The sequence below is a fragment of the Microtus pennsylvanicus genome, chromosome 14 (genome assembly GCF_037038515.1).
Source record: "Microtus pennsylvanicus isolate mMicPen1 chromosome 14, mMicPen1.hap1, whole genome shotgun sequence".
NCBI lineage: Eukaryota > Metazoa > Chordata > Mammalia > Rodentia > Cricetidae > Microtus > Microtus pennsylvanicus.
The window spans coordinates 48,786,172-48,794,217 of NC_134592.1; positions in this window are offsets into that span (position 1 = coordinate 48,786,172).

Consider the following 8,046-nt stretch of genomic DNA (forward strand, 5'->3'; position numbering starts at 1 on the left):
CCCTACCCCCCCCCCCGCATCTGCATATTATGGCTAGAACTCAGTTCGCAAGCTTTGGGCAAGGGGCTGGAGGTTGAGGAAACACACACAGAGACAGACCAACACACGGACCTCCAATCGCTGGTATAAAAGCCCTTCTTTAATAGCATCATGGAGGCTTAAATACCCTGCAGTCAATGGCCAACAGGTGAAAATCCCATCCTCTGATCCTCTAGGCTAGGCACAGCTTCTAGTAACTTCAAGTGGAAGGCTCTAGACAGGGAAGAGCAGCTGAAGGCCAGGACTCAATTGGTCCCAACCCATGCTTCTTCTGTGCCTGGGTGATGACTACAGACTAAAACTTCCCTTTTCCTAGAATTCTCACTGCCCCGCCTCACTTCCTGTCTGGTCACCCACCTATATATACTTCTTGCCTGGCTACTGGCCAATCAGAGTTTATTTAAAATACAAGTGACAGGGTACAGACCATTGTCCCACAGCATCCCCCTTTTGTATTGGGGTATAAAAGCATATGAAAAATAAACGCAGGCAAATTTCAGTATTCAATATTCAACTGAGTTGCCCTCCCAGTACTATCCTATGCCTCTGTGTTTCTTTAGTATTTCTGTTCCTCCTACCTAACATTTCCAATCCACATGCCCCTACCCTGGAACATATGAACCCATCATATCTGGACCATGACAGAAGTCACCCCAAAATGTGGCTTACAACAACTGTATTGGTCTAAGATCTCAATAATGTCTTACTGAAGCAACACAGGACTAGGATACTTATCTTTTCTGCTTTCTCATCTTGTTCTCTGTTGCTTTATTTGTGGTTTGTCTTTCTGTTTGTTTGACAAAGTTTTGCTATCATAGTTGCCTTGAATTCCCACTATGTAACTGAGGGCCTCTACTTTCTAAGAACTGGAATTAAAGATGTATACTAAAATGCCTAGCTAATAATTTCTACTTTTTTTTCTTTTATTTTATCTTTTTTCACTTTTCTTTTCTTTTTTTTTCCTTTTGGGTTTTTCAAGATAGGCTTCTCTGTGTAACAGCCTTGACTGTCCTGGAACTCTCTGTGTAGACCAGGCAGGCCTTGAATTCCTGCCTCTGCCTCCACCTCCCAACCTAGTTTCTACTTCTTACAAACAATGTTTTTGCAAGAAAATAAAGAACTGTTTATGGTGGTAGGTGATGCATATCTATAGTCCTAATACTGGTGAGGTGGAGGCTGGAACTTTGTGAGTTCGAGGCCATATTGTGTTATAGACCAAGACTCTGGTTCACTTTCTTTTATAATTAAAAAAATAAAGATGTTAACCTGAGTTGTCATGAAAAAGCACAATGTAATGATCTAAAATTATGGTCTTTCTTGCTGACTTCTACTATCCAATAGGAAAATGTATGGAGCAAAACTGATACACAGATCAAATAGTACATGGCAAAATACGGTGTATTCAGTGTTTTCTACTTTAGAACGCCCCACCTACAGTTACCCACATTAAGCTCACACACAATCAAATCTGTGGATTCACACCTCATTAAAATCTCAAGGAAAAGGGGGGAATTAGTTATCAATCATTACCTTAGGGAAGAATCTCAATATAGCTTTCATGCTTTAAATTTTGGCTTTCCCAGTGGCTTATGGGGAGTGGGGAGGGAAACTACTAATCCGAATGAGAATAGGCTTGGTGGCACATGCCAGTAATCCCAGTGCTCAAAAAGAAATTGGTTCTTGTTGCTCCAAAGCAAACCCAAAGTCAAACAAGTCTCAATTAAAAAAAAATACAATCAGAATAAAAGGAGATGTTTCTTTAAAAGAATTAAGAAGTCCTCAAAGGTCACTCTACATATAAAAAGGAAGATAGTTGGTGCTAGAGGAGGGAAGAAGAAAATCAGAAACAATAATTTTAAACAACAGTAGTCTCCCAAATGCCAGCTACACCAAAGGCTTATGGAAGTTGTAGCACCTCTTGGGTCAGCAATAGGTAAACATCCAGGACCCACCCCATCTACACAAGGACCCCAGCCTTCCAGACTTGCTCCTGTCTCTGCTTCACGGTGGCTTCACAGTCTGACTGGCCTAACGTGGAATAAAGGATCTTGCTAAGTGGCAGCCCTACTTACTCAAAGAAGTAATTCCTAACAAACTATGCCTCCGTCCCAGAGACCAACCAAACGACAAATATCTTTTCTCTGTATTCTTCAGGAATGGTATACGCCCTTCAATAAATTTAGCACACAGTTCCAATCAAATAAGTTAGGCTTTCAAGCTTTCCAAACCTAGTCACACTAATATACATGTTTTATTTCCCCTGCCCTCAGCATGTAAGAGATAAGAGAAATGTCACTAAATCTCCCATGACTTATGCATTAAGCTTTTTAACATTTGAGTATGTTTTTTTTTTTACCTTTCAGGGGAAAAAAAGTTAGCTTAAGTAATATTCCCAGAACACAAATTTCTAAGTCAGATGAGCAAGTGGATCACAAATGTTTGGAGGTTGAAGGTTGCTTTCCCAGAACAGAGCAACAATGCTCAGAATCTGGGCATCTTACAAAAGTCCTTTGTTAGAAATAAAATTTCCAAAGATGGTTTTATGACAGACATAAAGTTGTGCTGGTGTTTCTGCAGAAATAAAGAGTGGTGTTCTAGCCGTCTTGCTGAGATTTTTCATCAGCAGTTAGGGGGTTCCTGCAGTTTTACCACTGGTACCAAAGTTTCATTAATTAGCATCAAGAGAAAAATAAAGACTAGATTGAAAAAATCAAAACTTACAAAACATAAAAGGGAAAGGGCCAAATAGCGTTATTAATAGGCAAAAATTGGGTCATGTGATGTTTTTCCGTTCTCATATGGACCACTCAGTAATATCACACTTAGAAAAGAAATAACACTGGGTGGTGGTGGCACACGCCTTTAATCCCAGCATTCAGAAGGCAGAGACAGTCAGATTTCTGTGTGTTTAAGGCCAGTCTGGTCTACAGAGCAAGTCCCCAGACAGGCTCCAAAACTACACGGAAACCCTATCTCAAAAAAAAAAAAGAAGGAAAGAAAGAAAGGAAGAAAGAGATAACAATATTAGTTCATACAAGAATTAAATAGAATTATGATACTTTGCGTGGATATCTTAAATTTTATAAGGCTCAATCCCAAAATTTCAGTTAACAATAATTTGAGAGGAATTTTAAATTTTAAAAATATCTAATGCCCTCATTTGAAATATAAACGAGTTTTTAAATCTTTAAAAGAATTATTCATTATGTAGATTTAGAACTTTAGCAATCTGAGCATTCAGCCTTATCTAGGAAGGTAGAAATCTTCTTGTAGATAAGGACAATCAAATCCATTCTAGAAGAACTAATCCATCTTAAATTTTCGACAATGAAATATTAGCAGAACAACTGATGCTCCATGAATGCATTAATATACTTGTCCAAACCTAGTCACACTAATAATCATTATCAGTTCTAGCTCTTCCAAACCCACCTAAAAGTAGTTCTAATTCTGTTTAAAGTGATGCTCGGGTATAGTATTTCTCTGACCTCACCGTAAATAGCCAATGAAGAGATTCATTCAGAAAGAGTAAGTGAGGAATATTATAATTGCTAAAAAAAACTGCATAATTTCTGAAACAAGATAGACCAAGTTCCCAATCCCCCGCTTAATTTTCTAGTTAAGCTTCTCTATTTCACAGAAACAAGACCACAAAAAAGTAACCACACCCCCCCCACAACCCAACATTCCTACCCACACAATACCATCGCAGTAATTCATATACTCCCTCGAATATACTGGCAATCAATACTCATTAGTGGCTTTAGAGATAAAGCAAAAAAAAAAAGAGAGAGAGAGAGAGCCAATTCACAACCCCAGAGAACCTAGACAGCAAAGAGGACCATAAAGAGAGAGCATACATGAAAGGAAATAGACACATTACGACAGAGTAGAAAAGAACAGACTTCCGGACTCATGGAGGGAGGGACGGAGAAGAACAGAGGAGAGAAAGATATATAGCTCAATAAAAACAATTTAAAAAAAGAAAAAGGAAAAAGAATACCTTGGGCACAAGATAGAGACAGATAGTTGTATATTGAGACAAACCAACAAACCATTATGCCAGACAATGATTCAGACCTCTGGTAGCCAGCATAGTCCTAAATATTGGAATCACCAACTTACTAACTCTTCAACTTTGGGCCAGTTTATCTTTAACTCTTTTATTTATTTATTGTATACATTGTCCTGCCTGCATGTACGCTTGCCCAGCAGAAGAGGGCACCAGATCTCATCACAGATGGTTATGAGCCACCATGTAGTTGCTGGGAATTGAACTCAGGACCTCTGGAAGAGCAGCCAGTGCTCTTACCCTCTGAACCATCTCTCCAGCCCCCCTTTAACTCTTTTGAGCCTAAAGTTTCCTTATCTGTAAATGGGAATGACCTGTTATATACAAATGCTATGAGAATTACATTAATGCAGTGATAACACAGAATTTGGTACCTGATAACTAGGAACTAACCAGATATTTAACTTCTTTCATTCTGATAAAAGTCTGGGTAATCTGCTGAGGATTCCTAAATTCACTGACTCCAAATAGCAGAGGGTTTGGAACTGGTATGTAGTTCCCACTGACTGGCATTGGCTGTCTGCAATCCTTTATTAAAACTAACACATGGTGTAGGGAGATACAGCTCAAAAGTAAAGTGCTTACCCAGTACTCAAGAATTTGTGAATTTGGTCTCCAACACCACAAAACAAAATTTAATAATCAATGCGGAATCCTCTAAAACCAAGGAAACACGATTTTCTTAACAAAGGCGTGCATGTGTTGATATATTAGAACAATTTATTGCATAGAGAACCATTCATATCTAAGCCTGGACTAAAGGGGAAACAGAGGAATTAGGGCTCTCCAGCTTTCATACCTAATAGGTATCTCAGGATTTAAGAAGTACCTTCTAAAAATCTACCTTGTTTTGTTTTGTTTAGCTTTACATTTAGTTTAACTTTTGTGTGAATAAGAAAATCCTCCCACAGTTATGAAAGGGCAAGAGTGAGCAAATCTACAGAAAATTACTAAATTAGCTTTGGTCCAGAATACTCCAATTTAGCCTGCCAGCACCATACTGCCAAGAACATCCCACCAACTGAGAGATCATCGCATAAAAAGTATGTATTTTAAAGTACATTATGCATCAATACTAGGCCAAATGCTAAAAATAATAAATTCTTTTTTGAAATACATAGGGATACCAGAGGGTGCTTTCATAATGAGTTTTGAACAAAAGTAATCATTTTTAATGAAATAAACATTCAAAAGATACTAGTCACAAATCCACATCTTACTGTGCAGCTGACAATTTCTTCATTTAAAAATAGATTAGATTTAGAAACACAAGCAATGCCAAAGAAAATATAATCCTTAACACAATTTTGAAAGGAGTGTTCTTTTGCTAAATTTGTATTATATACATCCATTAGGCCTATCAAAGATGTTTTTCAACAGTTCAAATTAAATCTATTCAACATTTATCTTCTGCAAAAGAAACTGTATCAAATATAGACTTTGTTGCCATACAATTGTACATTTATAGAATCTAGAAAGATACAAAAGACTAAGCTATGTTCCCAAGATATCAACATAGCCAATGTATTATCAGATTACAGTTATTTCTAATTTCATTCCACACATCATTTATAACAAGCAATTTTATTGCAAAGCAATACTACCACTATGGTAGCTAATAAGATGCATTTAATTTTTAATTATTTTAGGTTATTAAACTTCATTTTTAGCAAATGAGCAGAATATCCCACTTTTATCTACAAATTTATACTTTCTTCATGAATTGTCACATGAAACACTAACTGTAAAGACGGTGGTCTAATGAATGAAATTTGTATAAAATGCTTCTTATTAGATTGCTACAAAGAAAAGAAAATCCTGTGTATTAGTATTGGCATAAGAGTGTCTATGAATCATAGATGCTAACAGTCGCCTACCACTTAAAACATGGGTTACTAAGTTTAATCACTGGAGAATCTTTTAAACTGGACCCAATATAACCCATGATTTTAATGTTTTCCTGTATTTAATTACCTGCATTTCACAAAGTTATGGGTCACTCATTTTCTCATTCCTAATATAGAAATAATCAAGGCAACTATGGCGGCATGATTGAAAATGATCCCCATAGGCTCGTATATGCGTATGCTTAGTTCTCAGTTGATGAACTGTCTGAGGATTAGAAGGATTAGGAGGTGTGTCCTTGTTAGAAGAGGTATGTCACTGGGGATGGCTTTGAAATTTCAAAAGCCCATACTGGTCTCAGTGCCCCTCTCTCTGCCTGCTGCCTGTGGATCAGGATGTAAAGCTCTCAACTACTGCTGCAGCAGCATGCCTGCCTGCATACTGCCAAGAACCCTGCCATGATGAAAATAGACTCATCCTCTGAAACTGTAAGCGAATTCCCAATTAAATACTTTTATATAAGAGGTGTCTTGGTCATGGTGTCACTTCACAGCAATGGAAGCCCTAACTAAGACAGCAACTCTCAGAAGAAAGAGTTTATTGAAGGCTTGCATTTCAGAGGGTTAGTCCTTTATCATCATGGCAGATAGCATTCAAGCAGCCATGGTGCTGCAGTAGTCTCTGAGAGCTTCAGCATGAGGCAGAGAGAGCTAACTGGGGATGACTTGGGCTTTTGAGATCTCAAAACTCACCCCCAGTGATAAATCTCCTCCAACAAGACCACACCTCCTAATCCTTCCCAAACAGTTCTACCAACTGTTCAAATATATGAGCCTATAGGGACGGTTCTCATCCAAACCACAAAAGAAGGGGACAATACCAAACTAGATACCACTTTCTACCAAATAAAAACCCCATTACCAATAATGGGTTACCTCTTTTTGAATTGTTGGACAGTAAGGTCCCATTGATACATAAACATTACAGCCTATTGCCATTGTTCTTGCTTACCCACCAGAAGTTGGCAGTTAGATTTTATTGCTGAAGACGACACATACTTAAATCATAGAACATAGATAAATCAAGCTGATCCTAACCTGGAAACTTCATCCCTACTGGCTAGATTTCATAGGGCTGGAAGGAGCTAGGCATGCTACCAGAGAAAAGTAACTATCAATCTCGCCCAGTTGTGAATCTTGCAAGATACAAAATGACGGCACAACTGTTATGGGAGTAGCCAACCACTTTATGCTCTAAGGCCCACTCCATGAGATGGATCCCTACCTGGCACTGTTAATGAGGCCAAGAACCCATGGCTAGATAGTTCATAGGCCCTAGAGGGAAGCCTACTACTTTTATCCCACTAATTTAACATAATATTAAAAACTATTCCTATTGCTTTACTCATAGATCAGTCCATCTCTCAACCCTCATCAGGGAAGCTTCTTTCAGTACGTGGCAATTAGCACAAAAACCCACAACATGTAAACATGCAGAGAATAAAAGACTTCAAGGTGCTTAACCCTAAATGAGATGTCTGTATCACACCCTTTCCCTCAAAGCTCAGGATCTTCAAGAAATCACAGGGGGGAAGAGTTTAAGAGCCAGACGTGATGATATCTTCAAAACAGTGATGTTTTCTGAACACAAAGGGGCAATTATTCATATAAACTCGTGGACACAGTGACAGCGTATGTAAGACCTGAATAAACTCTAGCCAGACCAACCAGAATGACAGTGGAGGGGAAAGCATGAAGGCTGGGACCTCTGTGGGGAGCTATTGGCAAATGATAGCTACTAGGAGAGAGGGAACGGGTTTCCATTAATGGTGTGACCTCTGGTTTATAGTCCAGGGCAAGCTTCACAGTCAAGATCAATTGACCAAAATAAACTGGATTCAGTTGATTTTGGGAGACTTATTCTTTAATTCTGTAGTACAGCACAAAATCTTGAATTTAATTATTGAAATTTTTAAATACTAATGCCTCTGTGGGAAAAAATACGAGTTTTCTTTATATCAGGATCATTTATAGTAGATTATTTTTTATTGTATCTTTGGGTATTTCACATAATACACCCCCAATCCCATT